The 21,079-nt window shown below is 46.8% G+C and overlaps 1 long non-coding RNA gene across 1 annotated transcript; it reads left to right on the top strand.

Moving 5' to 3' along the window:
• The first annotated feature begins 8,834 nt into the window (after positions 1-8,834).
• On the top strand, positions 8,835-18,196 carry LOC311581966. The gene is made up of 2 exons (XR_014773967.1): positions 8,835-9,000; positions 18,137-18,196. It is a non-coding gene; the product is annotated as an uncharacterized lncRNA (long non-coding RNA).
• Positions 18,197-21,079: the final 2,883 nt, after the last annotated feature.

Raw genomic sequence — 21,079 nt, 5'->3', positions numbered from 1 at the left:
CGAGATAGCCTTGGCTGTCCCAGGCTTGCTTTGTAGACCAGGCTGACCTTGAACTCACAGAGATCTGCCCGTCTCTGCCTCCTGAGTGCTGGGATTAAAGGCATGTGTCACCATGCCTGGCTGGTTGCCTGATCCTTCAAGTGTGCTAAAAGACATGAATTGCCCCTTACAGTGGGTGAATCTTATGTTATAAATCAGATCCCAATGAGACCTTAAAGATGAGAGAGAAATAAAGCTGGCATTTGACAAACTGAGGACTCACTCTCAAAACCAACTCTAAGCCAGGTGCAGTAATGCATCTTAATTTATTCTTTAAATACACTAATTTATTTTCATGCATGGGCGGGGCCACACCAATATGGAGGCCGTAGAACAAGATGTCAGGGATTGACTTTGGGCATCAGGCCTGTGGACACGCTCTGTTAGTCACTGAGCTCCAGATTACTGCCTTGTAGAGGACAGGATCGGTGGCTGGCTCCATCACCTTGGGGTCCACCTATGAACTCACTGGCTTGAGGCCCTGGCTGCCACAGTCAGAGGCTTATTCTGTGAACTCATGTGTGCCCCCGGTTAGTAGAAACGAAGGCTAGAGAGAGAAAACTAGCTGACAAGGAACCACACCGTCAGTTCACCTTACTGATCATGGAACCAAGGGAGACGACAGAGGGAACATTTCCAAATCACCCTGATCCTCGATAAGAGACAACTACTAATTATTATTTTTTTCAAATAATCACATTATTGAGGGGGATACAAGACATCGCTGTATAGCTAGGCTGGTCTTTATTCAAAGCCTTGCGCCTAAGTCTCTCAGTGTTGGAATTACAGGTATACACCTCCAAGAACCCAAATGCTGGTTGGATAATAGGCACACACTGTAATTCTAGCTCTGGGATTGTTAAAGATCTGGGCCGAATCTCTTAAGGAAATGAACTTCCAGTATTTAGTTACTAACATATGGGGACACTCTTCACTTCTGTAGATGTTGACGTTATGAAAACAGAGGTGAGTCAATGCCTTCTGCAGCATCTTAGACATGACTTTTCATCCTGGAGTGCTCCCCTCATCAGAACCTTCTAGAACAGGGCCCCGTGTGTTGCAGCTTCTATCTACTCAAGCCATAAAGACTTGTGCACAAGTGATTCTATAGCTGAAGACATCATTTGCTGGACATGTGGATTACAGGTTGTGCTTGAGCCTATGAACAGGGCTCCTGCTGCTGGAGTGGTCTCCAGGATACACCACTCTTGGTAATGCCCTGAACCATGCCTGTCCTAGGCTAAGGATGCTGCTTGGAGGTGGCCATAGTTAGGAATTGAATGGGATATATCACCCCCTAGTGGCAGAATAGAAAAACAACCCCAGGCTTTGCCTCTTTATCCAAGTTACTAAACTGTGGAATTCTAATCATGGTAGTTTGGCTGTGTTGTTTAAAGTTTGAATGTGGTGATAGTCACACAGCCTCCAAATCAAGAGTGACTCAGGTCCTCCCTGAGTGGAGCTTACATATTCGGAAATGGCTGTCTTGTCTGAGTGTCTGTCTATCGGCCTGTCTCTCTCTGTCTCTGACTTTCTTTTCTTTCTTTCTCTGAGATGACAATGGCCCAGATTCCAACTTTATTCTCTAATGTGCAGTTTTGGGATATCTCAGAGTGAGAAGGGCTTGAGAACAGACATCATGGCGCATTCCCACAGTTCCAGGTGCTTCAGGGTGCTCAGGAGTTTGAGACCAGCCTGGACAGTGAGACCCTAAACTCTCTTTCTTTTGTTTTCAGTACCGTGGTATTGAACTTGGTCATGCATGTTAGACAAGCACCCTGCCACTGGCCTACATCCTCAACCCAAGACTCCAGCTTCCTTTCCTATTTTCTCAGTATAAAGGTAAGTAATCCCACTGCCCAGGCTGTGTTGTAGGAAAGCTTACACTAGTTCATCAAACTGTGGATCATCATGGACATCACCATCCCCAGAGAGTGTTTTCTGATTTCTGTATCTATAAGGAGCAACTAGGGAGATGGTTCAGTGGTTAAGAGTGCTGACTGCTCTTGCAGAGGACCTGGGTTCAGTTCTCAGCACTCTCTCTCTCTCTCTCTCTCTCTCTCTCTCTCTCTCTCACACACACACACACACACACACACACACACTCAAACACTCTTTCACGCACTCACACACACATACAATCATACACAGACTTACACCGGCACACACTCTCATACACAAGCACACATTCTCACACACAGGTACACACTCATACACACTCAAGCACGTATACACTCTTACACACACAGACACACATGCACATGCTCTCACATACACACTTACATACATGCATTCTCAATCACACACATTCATACACTCACACAGGCACACACATTCGCATTCTCTCTCACACACAGACACACACAAAATGAACAAACAGATCTCAAAGATAAAGTGGAAGGGAGGAACAGGGTGGAAAAGTACAAGTGGGGACAAGAGTCTATGATGTTGTGGGACAATAATAATCTGGGACAGGACGCCCATAATATCGACTCTTCTAACCAGTGCAGAACAACATAAAAAGGAAAAATGAAACATAAAGGACTAAGGCAGGGATAAAATTGTCATTATTTTTCAGTGGTATAAACTGTATGGAAAAGCCAATAGAATCAATAAACAAACTATTTGAATCTAGGAGTTTATTGATCTTGCTGGAAGACAGATCACTTTACAATGCTCAATAAGCTTCATTGTGCTCGCCCCGTGAACAGCACAAACCGACAGAGAGCCCAGAACATTCAGTAGCACAGAAGTTATAAAGCACCTAGGAATTAAAGTACCACAGCTGGTTTTTGTTTGTATGGCTTTTGTATCTTGCGTTATGAGGGAAAAGGTTTACTTGGCTTACACTTCCGGGTCAGAGGTCATCACTGAGGGAAGTCCAGACAGGACCCTAAGCAGAAACTTCAAGCAGAGCCCATGGAGGAGTGCTGTTAGTTCGTTCACTCTTTGCCTTGCCACTGGCTCATGCTCACATGCTTCCTTATTCAATCCAGACCCACCTGCTCAGTGATCATGCCTCCTTCAGGGGGCTGGGCCTTCCTACGTCAATCAAGACAGATGCGGTATAGACCAGTGTGATCTGGGTTCCCTCAGATGGCTGTAGGCTGTGTTCGGCTGATAGTTGTTCAGGGCAGGAGACAGGAGGTAAGGAGAGATTGGGGCTTCTTTCCTTCCACCTGTGGTTTACAAGGACTGAACTCAGGTCACCTGGCTTGTCAGAACCACTAAACTGTCTTTTTTCCCCCCTGAGACAGGGTTTCTCTGTGTATCCTTGGCTATCCTGGACTCCCTTTGTAGCATTTCAGGCTGGCCATCTGCCTGCCTCTGCCTCCTTAGTGCTGGGATTAAAGGCGTGGGCCAGCACGCCAAGCTCACTAAGCCATTTTATTGGGCTTTGTTTCTTTCATTTTTAAAACAGGTTCTCCTGTAGGTCTGGATGGTTTCCTGTTGTTTTTAAACAAAATCCCAAACGTTTGATTTAACCAGTAAAGACTCAGGAGCTAGATGCTGGGGTGAAAGTCTGCTAGCTCAGAGAGGCAGAGAAAGTACGCAGTTGACATCCCACAAGGAAAAGGCCCCTTCTCTTTCTCCATGCTGTTTTTAAATACCCTTCAAACTGAATGTACTTCCTGTGCATCTATCTGTCCTCCCAATTTCCTCTTACTCTGTTTTTTTTTTTCTATTTTCACTTCCTGTGAACTGGTGTTGACTTTATTTAATTCTGTTTACATGAAGTTCTTGGCTTAAAGTTGTGTGCTAGGGCTGAGCCACACCACAACTAGGAACAGGTTTTTCCCCTACACAATGAGATCAAATATCCTGCAACAGTCTCCAACTTACTATGTTGAGGTGATGACCTTAAATTCTGATTCTTTTGCTTTTGCTTGCACTTCCAAAGCTAGGATTTCAGGAGGAAACGACATCCAGTTTACACTGTGCTAAGCATCAAACCCTGGGGCCATATGTATACTAGGCAAGCACCTTCTCAACAGAACTTCATCTCCTCCCCAGCCCTGTTTGTTTTGAGGCAGCCTCACGTAGCCCAGGTTGGCCTTGAATGCACCACAATTCACTTCCCTGTTTCCCAAGTGTTCGGATCACAAACACATACCACTGTGCCCAGCTCACTTCAGTAGCTTTTTATAAGGAAACCCTAAGTAGGCATTTTTAGGAAGCTGGGAGAAGGAGCTGTCACTAAATGGGAAAGGAGAAACGGACAGATGACAGCACATGCCATGAACCAGCTGTAAACATCCTAGCTGTCTTTATTTTTTTTTTCTTTTTGGTTTGCAACATAGCCAGTGTTGGGGCTACAACATAGCCAGTGTTGGGACTTGGCGTGACCTCATTCACTGTTGAGTGTCTTCAAGGACAGAAGAGCAGCTCCCGAGCTTTTGGCTCTTGGTTACCTGGTAACTGGCACAAAGTACATGTGCTCTATCAGTGTTTTAAAAATTATGGGTTTTTTTTGTTTGTTTGTTTGGTTTTTTGGTTTTTCGAGACAGGGTTTCTCTGTGTAGCCTTGGTTGTCCTGGACTTGCTGTGTAGACCAAGCTGGCCCCGAACTCATAGCAATCCACCTGCCTCTGCCTCCTGAGTGCTGGGATTAAAGGCGTGAGCCACCACTGTCCAGCCATTAAAAATTATGTTTTTAAATTATGTGTATGTTTGTCTGTCTGTGCCCTTGGAGTGCAGGTGCCCTTGGAGACCAGAAGATGGTTTTGGGTCCCTCTGGAGCTAGAACTGAACTCAGGTCCTCTATAAGGGCAGTATGACAGCCTCACATGGTAGCACACACTTTTAATCCCAGCACTTGGGTGTCAGAGGCCGGCAATCTCTGAGCTTGAGGTCAGCCTGATCTACATAGGGTGCTCCAGGACAGCCAGGGCTACATAGAGAAACAGTGCCTCGAAACACAGCTAGCCAGCAAGCCACAGAGTCCTGTGAGGTCTTAACTGCTAAGCCGCTCTCTAGCCCTGCATACAAGGTTTTAAGCGATCAATGTCTGCATTTCTCAGAGACTTAGGAAAACATCTTTGTCCACCAAGACTGCAGTACTTGGAAACAAGACTTTCCAGTTTTCCCACTGTAGATGTTTTTAAAGTCTCCCAATCAACAGGGAAGTCGTGTGGCTTTGTCCTAGGTCTGTTTGCCTCTGCTAGTGCCTCCTTTCTTTCCCCTTGGTCCTCTCAGTCTAGGCAAGGAAGTCGGGTGGCAAGGGCGGTACATTCTGGTCCTTTGATGGGGGCAGGCTGGCCTACTGCCCATCGCCCAGCAAAAGCAGGCCGTCAGGTGCCTCTCTGCTCAGCCCTGAGGGCAACGTCTCCACTTGCCCTTCAGAGTCTGTGCAGACCTGCTGAGGCCCCAGACAGGCCACTGCTGTTGCCGCTGCCTCCTCCTCCTCCTCCTCCTCCTTCTCTTCCCCCTCCTCCTCTTCCTCTTTCTCCTCCTCCTCTTCCTTGATCTCCTCCTCCTCTCTTCCTCCTCCTCCTCCATTTCCTCATCTTTATTTACGTTGTTAGTTTGAGACAACATCTCATATTATAGCCTAGGCTGGCCTTGGACTTTAGGCAACGTTCCTATCTCAGCCCGAGTGTATGGCTCACCACACCAAGCATTTCCTGGCCACCCCCCTTTCCCCACTTCCCCCAGGGTCTCATGGAGCCCAGGTTGGTCTTGAGCTCTGATCCTCCTGCCTCTACTTCCCCAGTGCTGAGATTATGGGTTGTAAGCAACCATGCTCTTCCACTCCCTGTTTCAAACAAGGTCTGAAGCCATGGTCACACCTTCTCATTTTTAGAATTCAACAAAGGAAGTGTTTTAAATGAAACAACTGGGATGGAAACCAATGACATGATTAATTGTAAATGTTTCCTTGTGCCTGGCCTCAGAGGTGGGAGTTTGTTGAAGACACCAGTTCCCAGGTGCTGGGTCTGCTGTTTCCTGCTGTGTTGGGAATGACACCTCCTTTCATGGCACTTTCCAAAGTCAGCTGTTGTAGTAGAGAAAGCCACTTCTGTGCTCAGGAGAAAGCACAGAAATGAGCGCTCAGCTTTACCTCTTGTTCTAGAACTTTCTGTCTCGACCCCACACAGCTCCACTGTAGTAAAGTCTGGAAACTTGCTGCTCCAGTTTCTCTGTATTTCCAAGAAATTAGGAAACAGAAAATAGTAAAGAAAACTGGATTTGTTCCCATTTGTTTAAATTGGAGAATGGTGGAGTGTGGTCCCACCCCCCCAGGGTCTGAGGCCTTCCTGTGACTTACAGTGAGTGTAGAGCTTACACACTAACAGGTGCCCCCGGGGACAATGGCAGGGGCCCAGGCTGCTTCCACTGTCTCTGTTCTGGTTACAGGGACAGGTGTCTATTCAGTCCTGGTTGGGGAATGTGGGGGTAAATATTTCCTACTTAAAAAACAATCAGAACCCCACAACCTGCTCCCTCCTTGCTGCAGGCCCTCATCCTGGACCAGGCTGCTATGCCCTGGTGCCCCAAGTGTGGCCTCAGCCCTTCCTGGAGTGTGTCTCTCACCTCTGAGGACCATAAGGTCCAGCCCTACTGCAACCACCTTTACTGCTCAGCTATGCTTAGCCCAAAGGCTTTGGTCAAGAGTACAGCTGAGCACCACATTTTAAAGCAGGGCCAGGTATAGAGGCCGCCCAGGTGGCACACATCAGGCCTTACACCCAGGTACTGGGGGCTCCTAGTAGCCCTTTCTGCCCTCAATAAACCTGAATTTTTGGGAAAAAAATAAATTATATTCTCTCATATTCTCTCTCTCTCTCTCTCTCTCTCTCTCTCTCTCTCTCTCTCTCTCTTTTCTCTCTCTCTCTCTCCCCCTCTCCCCCTCCCTCCCTCCCCCCCCTTGTGTGTGCGTGCGTGTGTGTGTGTGTGTGTGTGTGTGTGTGTGTGTGTGTGTGTATGTCACTGTAGGAGTCTCTCCTTTCACCAAGTGGGTCCTGAGGCTCAACCAAACTGAGGTTTCTGGCTTGGTGGCAAGTTCACCTGCTGAGCCAACTTGCATGCCCAGTGCCTTCCACTGTGGAAAGTCCCAGGGCTGTCACTGGCTGTGAGGTCCCCAGCCCCCATGCTGAGTTTGTGTGTTCATTCCCTCAACAGAGAAGAGAGTAGAACCTTCTGTGCCTTTTGTTTTCTTTCTCCCCACTCCCCTTTTAATACAAGGTCTCATGTATCTGCACATCCATCCCACGCCGACCTCGAGCTCCTGCGTAGCTGGGGATGGCCTTGAATTCTTCTCTGCTTTACCTGCCCAGGGCTGAAATGCTGCCCTGTCACCAGCTGTGCAGTGCTGGGTGTGGGGCCCAAGGGCTTCCTGCATGCTGGGTGTGGGGCCCATGGCTTCCTGCAGGCAAGGCAGGCCCACTTCTAACCCAGCACACTCCTGCATCTTTTCTTTGCATGCAAATTCAAGCTCTGATTTTGATTTTTCAAGACAGGGTTTCACTAGTTAGCCTTGGCTGTCCTGGACTTCTTTTGTAGACCAGGCTGGCCTCAAACTCACTGCAATCCGCCTGCTTCTGCTTCTAATTCCAGAGTGCTGGAATTAAAGGTGTGTGCCACCACGCCCAGCTCTACATAAGTAGTAAACACACTAATTTTGCAAGTCTTTAATCCTGACAGCCAAAGGGCAGAGGGTAAATGTCTCTTTATCTTCTTCCTTGCTAGGGCCTCAGCTTGGGATCCTGTTTTCAATGTTTCTCTCTCTCTCTCTCTCTCTCTCTCACACACACACACACACACACAGATACTTACACATTCACCTGCACACATACATACACACTCACATACACACACACTCACACACACAGAGACATATACATATATATTCCCTTTCACACACACATACACATACACACTCACCTACACACACACACACACACACACACACACACACACACACACACACACACACACACACACCATTGGACTCTAGTGAAGAGCCAGGCTGGCGGCTTCTTCTGTTTTGCTGTGGGGTCTGTTCTCTGCAGCCCTTTCAGTCCAGAGCGCCCTTGGCCAGCCACATATCTCCTTGTGGCAGCTTTATTTCTGGGGGTCTCATTGTTCTTTCTTGACATTGGCAGTGTTCACAGGTCAGCCTGGCTTCCCATAGGTTCTCAGAAAGTAAGGGGGACTAGTTCTGGGTAAGATCTGCTGAAAGGCTCCATGTATGTGGGTATTTTGTTTACATGTATGTCTATGCACTACATGTGTACCAGATACTTATGTAGGTCAAAAGAAAGCATCAGATAACCCCAAAACTGGAGTTGTAGATGGTTGTGAGCCATAGTAGGGGTGCTGGGATCAAACACAGGCTCTCTGGAGGAGCAGTCAGTGCTCTTAACCACTGAACCATCTTTTCAGCACCTATAGGCTACTTTCAACACAAGCACCGACTCTCCCATTGGCCCTGCAGAGCTCCTATAGGCAACTAATAGCCCGATGGGCATCTCTGTCTCCATTTTGCATCTGTCTCTTTCACAGCCTTAAACTTGGAGTCAGATTTCTGCTCTGTGTGTGTGGGTGCTACTCATTTAAGGAGCATTTCTCTAGAGTTGGGGTTCCTCCCCCTTCAAGACCGAAGACACTGAGATAAGAGGAACCGAAGTGTTTCCAAGCTTTGCTGGGACAGCATCAGCAACAGCCTGTCCCATGCCTGTTTCTCTAATGTCTGTTACAGATCGGCCGAGGGACTGGATGTCCCCAGCGCTTCCTAATTGCCTCTACCTTTGCATTTCCATCAGCATCTTCCTTAGTGACCTTGCCTCCCTACGCTATCTTCAGCGTCAGCCCACCTGCAGGCCGTGTCCTCCCCTGCCTTCAGGAGCACACTCTGAACCTGACCAGAGACAGCCAAGGATTTGTTAGTGCCTCCCGGACAGTGGGTGCCTCCCCCACATGCGCCATCACTTGTCTCCAGTTTGGTGGTCATGGAGAGAGGTAAGACCCCAGACTTGAGCCTCTGGCATGAGACAGTGGAAACAGTTCTGTCCTTGGCATTGCCCCTCTGGTGACTTGCCTATCTTTTGTATGAGCAGAGAAGTGCATGCTGGGACCTCTGCTGGGCAGCGAACACACGCTACATGGTATCACATATTCTACTTCTGTAGGAAACTCTGGCACCTCTTAAAACATTTTCTTCTCCTTCTCTTCTTCTTCCTCTTTATCATCATCATGTGTAGCTCTGAGAAAACAAACTTTCAGGAGTGCCTTCTCTTTTTCCACTGTGAATTCTGAGGATCCATTCATTAGACTTATACGGTAAACAATTTTACCTGTTGAACAGCCTGTCCCCTGAGCACATAATTTTTAATATGGTCTCAGGCTGACCTTTATTCTTTTCTAATTTTTAAAAAAACTTTATTTATTTATTTATTTATTTTTTATTGGTTTTTCGAGATAGGGTTTCTCTGTATAGCCTTAACTATCCTGGACTCGCTTTGTAGACCAGGCTGGCCTTGAACTCACAGCTATCCGCCTGCCTCTACCTCCCAAGTGCTGGGAGTAAAGGTGTGCACCACGACTGCCCGGCTCAGGCTGACCTTTAATTCAAAGAAATTCCACACCTCTTTCTTCCAAATGCTAAGATTCAAGCATTCACTGTCATACTAGGATGGTATAAATTTTTAAAAAATTAATGTATATATGTGTGTGTGTGTGTGTGTGTGTGTGTGTGTGTGTGTGTTGTATGTATTATGTATGTGTCCCCAAGGAGGCCAGATAAGGGAATTGGATGTCCTGGAGCTAGAATGACAGGTGGCTGAGAACCACCCAGGGTAGGTGCTGGGAGCTGAACTCTGTTCTTTACGTGAGCAGTATGTGCTCTTAGCCACTGGGCCATCTCTCCAGCCTGCTGTAAATTAATTTTTGGTTTGGTTTTTAGATTGATTTATTTTATTCTTATGTGCATGTGAGTGTTTTATCTTGCATGTATGTAAATGTGCTGCATGATTGTCTGGTGCCCAAAGAGGTCAGAAGAGGGTGTTGGATCCCCTGAAACTGGAGTTGTGGGTGCTGGGAATGGAATCAAAGTTCTCTGCAGGAACAACTGCTTGCTGTAGGATATTTGATCACACTCTGAACCCTGGTATTTTGTCATTTACTGGGAAAACCTGTTTCTGGTTGTGGTGTGGCTCAGCCCTAGCACACACCTTTAAGCCAAGAACTTTCTATTTGAATATTGTAAACAGGATTAAATAAAGTCAATCATAGGTCAAGAGTCAGAGCAAGCAACCAATTGACAGGGAGTGTACATGGTGGGGTGGGTGAACCATAATGAGTAAGAGGAAGTCAGGAGGACGGATAGAGAGGCGCACAGGAAGTTGAGGGAGGGACATTCAGTTTGAGGATTTTGAGGCAACATGCAGAAGGAGAGGTTCCTTTTCCTTTTGGGGCCTGGGCTGAGCGGGAAGGTCAGCTGGGTGCTTTCTCTGCCTCTCTGAGCTAGCAGGCTATCACCCCAGCATCTGGCTTCCGAAGTGTTACTGGTAAAATGGGAGGATGGAGATTTTGTTAAAAACAGCAATTACTCTTCACTGCTGAGCTAACTCGCCAGCCCTCCCTGGTCTAACTTTTGATTAGCAGCACTGCTCAGTCTCTGCCAGCAACCTAGACAGCTTGTTCACCAATGTGACTAGTGCATGCTCTCATAATCGTCTGTGGTGTGTGTGTGTGTGTGTGTGTGTGTCGGGGTGTGTGTGTGGGGGGTTGGGGGGCGGGGCAGGGGTAAGGCATGGAGTTAGGTGGAGGAAGGTAGCCACCAGTCTGAGAAGGGCTCTTCGGTTGGTTGGTTTTGAAGTGTTGGGGCTGGAAGTCAAGGCCCGGATCATGGACCAGGCAAGCGTTCTACCTCATTCAAACCCTGCATGCTGTTTGTTTTAGCAATATGGAAAAACTTGGCCAAGTCCTCCTTCACCGTGTACCCTATACTCTTCCCCTCCCCCACTTGCCAGTCTGGCAGTTTGAGAATTGTGCTTCAAGGCAGATAATCACACTCACATGCTTGTCCCTCTGTGTGGGAGAGAGAGGAACCAAGTTGTCCCTAGTGGATTGTAGCAAAAAGAAAGTTTCAATTCTTAGTTGAACATAAGTTTCTTCCTGCAAGGTTTTCTTTCTTTCTTTCTTTCTTTTTTTCTTTCTTTCTTTCTTTCTTTCATTCTTCCTTCCTTCCTTCCTTTTTTTTTTTTTGAGACAGAGTTTCTCTATGTAGCCTTGGCTGCCCTAGACTCACTTTGTAGACCATGCTGGCCTCGAACTCACAGAGATCCACTTGCTTCTACCTCCCTGAGTGCTGGGATCACAGGTGTGCACCACTGTGCCCTGCTCAGCAGATATTTTCTTTATAGGAACAGTGATGTCTTCTTCTTCTCATGTCCCTGGAGGGTTTTGCTCATTTTAGGCATCAGTTGTTCTGCCCAGGTGGGCTTTATCCACTGAGGAGTGGTAGTCCTTCCAGAGAGAACTGCCATTGAGGGTGGGGTGTCCCTTTATGGTAGACACCACTGAGCATGTACCAGGTCCTGCGTTTGAGCTTCAGTACTGAAAAGAGGGGAGAAGCAAAGACACAGGGAAATGCTGGGGAGTAGAAGCCAGTCAACAGCATCCTGTTGTGAAACTGGTAGAGCCGACTTCCACTCCAACTCACAGCATGGTCTGGAAAGGCTCATTTTATTTCTGATCCACAGTCTCATACCATGAAACTCTCAAGGTTACATCCATCCTTTGTTTCCAGCTGTCCTAGAACAGTCTGTCACACAGAAGCAACATGTGGTGGTTTGTATTTGTGATCCCATCACTAGGAAAACTAACACAGAGGATTTCGAGAGGCCATCCTGGGCTACAGAGAGAGAAAAAGTTCTAGACCAGCTGAGGCTATCTATGGAGACTTACCCACCCTAAAATATATCTGTTTAACAATCCATCCATCCATCCATCCATCCATCCAGTCACCTATCCAGTCATCTACTGACTGTCTCATCCATCAGTCTACTTATTCATCCACTCACCCACTCCCTTCCTCCTTCTACCCACTCATCCATGCCAAACAAAACAAACCTAAATATTAAAAGAAAATAAAAGAAAAAAGTCACATTAAGAAGAGGCCATTGGGGGTGGCTTTGTACCGCATTTGTCACACTGCCTGCATATCACTTTGTATTTATTTATTTATTTTTGAGACAGGGTTTTGCTGTGTAGCCTTGGCTGTCCTGGACTCAGTTGACCAGGCTGGCCTCGAACTCACAGCGATCCACTTGCTTCTGCCTCCAGAGTGTTGGGATTAAAGGTGTGCACCACCACCGCCTGGCCACTTTATCTTTGGGCAGGGCTTTCCATGCATGTCACAGAGCCTGGGACATGCATGTATTTGTTTTGTAGTCTCTCAGGAGCTTTATTGTTAGAAAACACTTCAGCATCTGTATTATTTCTTTTCTCCACAGTCTTATCTCTGGCATTTGAGGCATACTCTCAATTTGCAGAGAATCTCAAATTTAGTTTAAGCCTGTTTTTTCTTTAGGGTTGAGAAATAAAGAGGGGGAAAAAAAGGTTTTTAGGAGAAATAGCAGATTTCTAAACAACATTACACCTGGACCATACATAATATTTGGGGACAGTAGCGATCAGCCAGAGATCTTTGGAACTTTGACAAGCAAAGCCTCTATGACTTATCTCCAAGTCTGTGACAGTTGGATGAATAAAAGTTACTTTTATTAGCAATAGAAGGTGGGCTTGGAACATCAAGCTTCACAGATATTTTATAATAGAGGACCCCTTGGCAGTTTGGTTTAAGGCTTTAAGCCTGAGATTTTCCAGTGCTGGTGCTTCAGGTGGGTGCGTAGAAAGGATGTATGCATTCCTTTTCTAAGAAATAACTTCTGGGGGAATCAAAAGTCTTAAACAAGCAGTTGGTAGACTGGTGGGCAAATGTCCATTCACCCAACCACCTACCTTTTCATCCACTCATTTATCCACCCATCCATCCACCCACCTACCCACTTATTATTTACCTATCTATCTTCCCACTCATCTGCCCATCCACTCATCCATCCATCCATCTACCCACCCACCTACCTCTTCTTCTATCCATCCCTGATCTGTCCACCCATCCCTCCACCCATCCAAGCACGTATCTGTCTACTCATCCATCTGCCAGTCCATTTACCTACCCAGTCTTCCAGCTACATCCACCCATCCACCCACCCACCCATCCACTACCTATCCACCCATTTACCCACCTGTACTTGTTAGCTTAAGCTGTCAATTTGACACAGCATAGAGTTATCTTTGGGAGTTTCGGTGAGGGATTCTTAAGACCAGATGAGCCTGCGGCTACACTGAGGGATTGCCTTGATTGATGATTGGCTTAAGAGGGCTGAGTCCATTGTGGGTGGTGCCATACACAGGCAGGTGGGCCTGGGGATGTATAAGTTATTCCAGCATGGGGCTGTGGTCAAGCTAGCAACCAGCATTCCTCCATGGATTCTGCCTTGAATTTCTGCTTAAGTTCAGATCCTGACTTCCCTCCATGATGAACTGTGACCTGGAAGTGAAAGATGAAATAAACCTTTCTTCTCCCAAATTGCTTTTGGTCATGGATTTTTCTCACAGCAACAGAAAGGAAACTAAAATACCTTCTATCATCCAGTCATCCATCTTCCACTCCTAGCAATCCACTACACACCCATCATCCATCTGTCCACCCATCCATCCACCCATCCATCCCTTTTGTTCTCTGTAAAAGTAACTTTTATTCATCCAACTGTCACAGACATGAGGATAAAGTCATAGAGGCTTTGCTTGTCAAAGTTCCAAAGATCTCTGGCTGATCGCTACTGTCCCCAAATATATATGGCCCAGGTGTAATGTTGTTTAGAAATCTGCTATTTCTCCTAAAACCATTTTTTTCTCTTTATTTCTCAACCCTAAGGAAAAACCATATAGGGAAAACTTTTTCCCACAGAGAATGTTGAAAGAGGGCATCTGGCCAAAGGCTTGAGACGATGATAGAGTGTTTTGCTCTGACTATGAGCACCCAAACAGAAACTGCAAGGAAGAAAGTTAAGACCTTGACATAACAGTGCCTGGCTAGATACTGTTACCTGTAGAAATATTTCCTTAGAATCTGCTTTGAGAGCATTAGAAGGTGGGCTTGGAACATGCTTTACAGATATTTTACAATAGAGGACCTCTTGGCACTTAGCCTAGGCTTGGATAGCATACCTGTTGGTCTGGGACTGGAAGTAAGTCAAGTGTTTTCTTTTGAGAACGTCTGGCTCAAGCTATGTTGCTATGACCATTTTGTAATCACATTGGCTTTAGCCCGGGGAAATTTTCTTTCCCACGTATTGTTTAAAAAAATAACGATCAGGGACTGGAGAGATAGCTCAGTGGTTAAGAGCACTGGCTGTTCTTCCAAAGGTCCTGAGTTCAATTCCCAGCAATCACATGGTGGCTCATGACCATCTGTAATGAGATCTGGTGCCCTCTTTTGGCCTGGAGGTTATATGCAGGCAGAATATGGTATGTATGTATGTATGTATAAATAAATAAATAAATATTAAAAAGAATAACAATCAGGTTATGCTGTCCACTGCTTGAAAATCAATTGACTTTTGTTGTATGTTTTGTTGTATGTAAGTTACAGAATTTTTTTTTGTATTTCCTTGTTACTCTGTTGATTTTTTATTGCCCTAGTGGTTGTGAAGATGAAAAAAAAATCATGAGGTAATCTGCAACAAAAAAAAAATTGAACTTCATTTCAATAAAATACTGGGGTTGGCCTATGGAGACAGTTAGTTGGACAGACAGACAGCAAGTGAGACAGAGACTGAGACAGATAGAACAGTTCTCTTGGGCTTTGAGACCTTCAGCTTGAACCACACATGCCCGAGTTGCTAAGTATTTCTTTTTCCTCTGTTCCTCAACTTCTCCTCAACAACTAGTTCCTCTAGCTCGTTGTTCAACCAACAGTTGGTTTCCTTTAACCAGCTGCTCGCTGCCTGTTCAGTTCTCTCTACCATGGACCCACCTCTCTTCTCTCTCCTTGCCGTTCCTGGAGCTGGTCTTAGGGAGTGAGTTGCATTCTTTGGTGCCCAAAGTGGGGCAGATGGTAGGGTAATTAATCATCATTTATTACTACTTTTTGGCGTTTTGAGCTAGGCTCCCACTCATAGAGTGCTGCAGACTCATCTGACAAGCAGCTGTCAGATCGGGAGCTCGTAATCATGGGTCAACATGAATCTAAAGAGTGGAGCAACATGAATCTAAAGAGTGGAGCACGGATATTCAGATTCTTAAGAAAACTTTAAAAACAAAGGGTATTGCGGCCCATTCTGATGCTCTAAAGGAATTCATAATATTAATTTGAAAGGTGAGCCCATGGCTCCCAGAACATTAATCCAGGGAGAATGGGAAAAGTTCGGGCAAGAATTAAAAAGATGGATTGTGAGCCACAGTGATGAGCCCGTGCCAGAAAATGCCCTTACACTCTGGGTAATAACTAAGCAGAGACTGAGAACAGAAAAATTAACATTGCCTGACCTGCTAGATTTTAGCTCTCAAGAAGGCTCTCAAGAGGCTCAGGTTTCTGATAAGTCTTCTGGCTCTTCTACAGAAGAGGACTTGAGTGAAATCCAGCTTGCTGAACAAGATAGGAAAAGATTTCCTTTCAGACTTTCTTCAGTTAATATACAGAGACCTGACCATTGTTGTCAATGGAATGTTTTGCCTCAGGGCATGAAAAATAGTCCTACACTGTGCTAGAGGTTTGTGGATGAAACTTTATACACATATATATTGGTTTTTCATATATATATATATATATGTTTTTTCAAGACAGAGTTTCTTTGCATAACCTTGGCTGTCCTGGACTCACTTTGTAGACCAAGTTGGCCTTGAACTCACAGTGATCTGCCTGCTTCTGTCTCCTGAGTTCTGGGATTAAAGGCATGCACCACCATGCCTGGCTATTGGATGATATTTTATTGGTTCATCCTAATCATGATTATTTTATGCAAGTTTTTATAGGAAATGACACAGGTTTTTGGAAGCCTATGGACTTAAAATTGCTCCTGACAAAATTTGACTACAACCTTCTTTCAATTACCTGGGTAGAATTATCCAGATACAGTCTGTAATTCCTCAGCATCTGCATTTGAATTTGTCACACCTAAAAACTTTAAATGACTTTCAAAGGTGATGGGAGAAATAAATTGGGTCAGACCTTTCTTGAAATTGACTACTGAGGACTTAAAACCGTTATTTAATATTTTGAAAGGAACTTCAGATGTAAGCTACCCGCATCAATTAACACCACAGGGAAAGGTTGCTTTGCAACTTGTACATCAGGAATTAAATAAATATCAGTTACAGAGAACGTCCCTCGCTTTGCCCTGGGAACTTCTGGTCCTGCCTACTTGCTTTTTACCTCCTGGGGTCACTTGGCAGGAAGGTCCTCCGGACGGACGAGTCCATTTGTCAGCTGCTCCAAGAGAAATCTTAACTGCTTACAATACGTTGGTTGCTATAGTAATTATGAAAGTGAGGAACCAAAGCAGAGAAATATTAGGAGCAGGCTTTACTTTTATCTCAGTGCCTTATAATAACGGGCAATTTGATTGGCTTTTAAATATGTCAGAGGACTGGCAATTGGCATTTCTTAATTATACAGGACGAATGAAGTTTCAATCTTCCTTGTCATCCTTTGGTGCAGTTTCTTAATTACAGGCTGTCACCTTTCCTCGATTTTTTTCAATTTTTGGTGCCATCACTGTCTTTACCGACGGTTCAGCTTCAGGCACGGCAGCAGTGGTTACAGAGGCCCAAGCAGTGGAAAAGCAATACTTCATCTCAAAAGGTTGAAATTGCTGCTACTATTACGATTTCTTTCTTTCTTTCTTTGTTTTGTTTGTTTGTTTTTTGAGACAGGGTCTCTCTGTGTAGCCTTGACTGTCCTGGACTTACCATGTAGACCAGGCTAGCCTCGAACTCACAGCGATCTGCCTACCTCTGCCTCCCGAGTGCTGGGATTAAAGGCGTGTGCCACCACCGCCCGGCAATTACAATTTTTTCCCTACATTTTCATCTTGCCCTTTAAATGTTTATACTGATTCTCAGCTTGTTGCTCAACTTTTTCCAGTTATTGAAACTGCTGTTATTAATTATGATAAGACTCAAATGAATGACCTCTTTCTTGAACTTCAGACTTTGGTACAGACAAGAGAGTTCCCCAATTTTATTGCTCATCTGCGAGCTCATTCTTCCCTTCCGGGACCTCTGACAGAGGGAAATCGCTTGGCAGAGGGAGCTCCTAGATTGATTATGTCTGTACTCTCACCCCATAGAGCAAGCCAAGAATCTCATGCCTCACACCATCGAGATCCATGAGCATTGATTGAGACGTCAGTTTCATTTGTCCAGAAAGCGGCTCCACAAGTTGTTAAGCAGTGTCAGGCCTGTCCCATTCACCATCCAACCCAACAATTAGGTGTAAACCCTCAAGGCGCAAGGGCTGGAGACTTGTGGAAAATGGATGTCACACACGTTCCTTCCTTTGGAAGAAACTCGTTTGTACATGTCTGTATAGATACATATTCATGGGCGCTGATGGCCACTGCCTGTACAGGAGAAGCCTTAAAGGATGTTATACAACATTTGTTCTATTCTTTCTCTTATCTAGGAATGCCTAAACATTTAGAAACAGACAGTGCTCCAGCTTATCCCAGCAAAGGTTTTGCTTATTCTTGTTCTACCTTTATTATTAAATATAACACAGGAGTTCCTTATAACCCTCAAGGACAAGCCATTGTGGAGTGAGCACATCAGACTCTCAAAGCCCAAATAATGAAGTTAAAAAATGGTGATTTGCATTGTTATTCCCCAGCTCATATTCTGGCACATTCCATCTTTGTTTTAAATTATTTAAACAAGGGAGGAGATGGCTTAAGTGCCATGGAAATACATTAGGGACAACAAAATGAAAATAAACCTAAAGTTATGTGGAAAGATTTGTTAACTTCACAATGGAAAGGACTAGATGTTTTACTGAGTGGGTGAGGAGATGCCTGTGTTTTCCCAACAGATGCTGAAGCGCAGGTCTGGATCTCAGATCGCCTCATCGGACCAGTCACAGAACTCATAGCTTCCATGGAAAAAGAGAAGAAAGACCAGGAGTAGAAAGACACCACCTCCCTCCACACCCCCTCCCTCCACACTCCCTCCCTCCACACCCCTCCCTCCACACCCCCTCCCTCCACACCCCTCCCTCCACACCCCCTCCCTCCACACCCCTCCCTCCACACCCCCTCCCTTCACACCCCTCCCTCCACACTCCCTCCCTCCACACCCCTCCCTCCACACTCCCTCCCTCCACACTCCCTCCCTCCACACCCCTCCCTCCACACCCCTCCCTCCACACTCCCTCCCTCCACACTCCCTCCCTCCACACCCCTCCCTCCACACCCCTCCCTCCACACTCCCTCCCTCCACACCCCTCCCTCCACACCCCTCCCTCCACACCCCTCCCTCCACACCCCTCCCTCCACACTCCTCCCTCCACACCCCCTCCCTCCACACCCCCTCCCTCCACACCCCTCCCTTCACACCCCTCCCTCCACACTCCTCCCTCCACACCCCCTCCCTCCACACCCCCTCCCTCCACACCCCTCCCTCCACACTCCTCCCTCCACACCCCTCCCTCCACACCACTCCCTCCACACTCCTCCCTCCACACCCCTCCCTCCACACCCCTCCCTCCACACCCCCTCCCTCCACACCCCTCCCTCCACACCCCTCCCTCCACACCCCTCCCTCCACACCACTCCCTCCACACTCCTCCCTCCACACCCCTCCCTCCACACTCCTCCCTCCACACCCCTCCCTCCACACTCCTCCCTCCACACCCCTCCCTCCACACCCCTCCCTCCACACTCCTCCCTCCACACCCCTCCCTCCACACCCCTCCCTCCACACCCCTCCCTCCACACTCCTCCCTCCACACACCCTCCCTCCACACCCCTCCCTCCACACCCCTCCCTCCACACACCCTCACTCCACACACCCTCCCTCCACACCCCTCCCTCCACACTCCTCCCTCCACACTCCTCCCTCCACACCCCTCCCTCCACACCCCTCCCTCCATACCCCTCCCTCCACACTCCTCCCTCCACACCCCTCCCTCCACACTCCTCCCTCCACACACCCTCCCTCCACACCCCTCCCTCCACACCCCTCCCTTCACACCCCTCCCCCCACACCCCTCCCTCCACAGCTAACATGACTTCATCCTCCTCATTGGAACGGTTTGCAGATCATGCCATGTTCTGAACAGTCCACCTGCTGAACACCTGTGCCCATTACTGAGGCCCAGCCACTGTATTTTCTCCTATGAACAACCTCACCATGTAAGAGGGACTTCTATTCTCCTGGTTCAGCTGTTGTCTGGGAGGCTCACTGCCTCCTTCTGCTAACCTAGGCCTAGTTCTGGAAGCTTCTAGCCTCCGTACAATCTAACCTAGGCCTTAGACTTACTGCCTAATGAGCTCACCCTTACTTGTTCTTTCTGAACTCGCTGTTCTGGTTCAAACTCTTCTCCCAGCTGACTTATTTAATCTGGCTTCTCTCTTGGTCCAGAGTTGCTCTGCTTGGCCTCAAGCTAACTCAGTTATCTGCTCTAATCTTCAGGCTTCTCCTCATTGTCTGTCTGGTTCCATCTTCACCTGAGTTCTCTTTCGCTGCAACCCATCTCTCTATTACTGTCCTGGTAAAAACTGCTTCCTCTCTCTGTTAAAACTACCTCTTTTTTTTTTTTTTTAAGATTGATTGATTTATTAAGTATGCAGTGTTTTGCCTGTATGTACACCTGCATACCAGAAGAGGGCGCCATATCACATTACAGATAGTTATGAGCCACCATGTGGTTGCTGGGAATTGAACTCAGGACCTTTGAAAGAACAGGCAGTGTTCTTAGTCTTTGAGCCATCTCTCCAGCCCTAAAACTGCCTCTTTAGTTTCCCTTTCCTCTCTCTTCTCATGAGAGTCGGGCGTATCCTATTCTGTCAAGTCTTCTATGATTCGTCACCCTTTCTGTCACTCAATTAGACATCACTTCTACACATAGGTGCTTCTTCCTTCTGCAAACTAACTTTACCTATGTTTGGGATTCCAGGCATGTTCTACCACGCCTGGGCCTAAGCTTTTCTTTACCTGATACTTGCTACAAACCAGGCTGGCCTTGAACTCAGACCTGTTTGCTCCTGTCTCCTGGATTAAAGGAATGTTTGCATTCTAGCCGGGCCACACAGACATAGGTCTTTGGATGTGATCTCTTGCCAGCACAGCCATGTTCTGAATTAACATTTTTCTACAGTTCTCTGACATGGAGAAGTCATTTTCTAACCTGAAGATGCACAGGGCATCTGAGCTCATATACACACATCTATATGCATATATACGTATACATACATATATATGTATATATTTTTTTACTTTAAAAAATTGAGGCTGCAGCTCCGCAGTAGTCAGATGACACCCAAGACACCACAGTGTCCTGCCCCATGGTGGATGCCATTATGATGAGTAAACGCGTGATGGAGAGATGGGAGAGAAAGTAAAGCCAAGCTGTCCATGCACTGTGAGGAGAGGTTGGACAGCAGTGAGAAACAGGCAGATATGAGGAGCCTGCACAACCACTGGAGGACATGGTGATGTCTGGGCCTGGGTCCATGGCCCTACCACAGCTGTGTTTGTACTGTTGTCTGTGGCTCTAGTTGCCACTGGTGGTCATCTGGAAATCACTGGTCTGGCCTGAGACCGTGTTGATGGCTGGATGCCATGCTGATGTGGGGTTTGAGGCTAACTGATCTGAGTGGCCTGTGCCGCCACCTGAGGCCCTGGTGAAGTCCTGGTTCAGGCTGCCACTGAGGGCCATGCGTGGGCCCATGTTCCCCTTTAACTGGGGTCTGTGTCGATGTCTGTGGCTTGAGTTACCTCCAAAGGCCATGTGGGTGTCCCTGGTCTGGGTTGA

The sequence above is a fragment of the Acomys minous genome (genome assembly GCF_964271855.1).
Source record: "Acomys minous genome assembly, chromosome: 13".
NCBI lineage: Eukaryota > Metazoa > Chordata > Mammalia > Rodentia > Muridae > Acomys > Acomys minous.
Note: the sequence above shows the minus strand (reverse complement) of the source record. Positions and strands in the feature narration are given on the sequence as shown.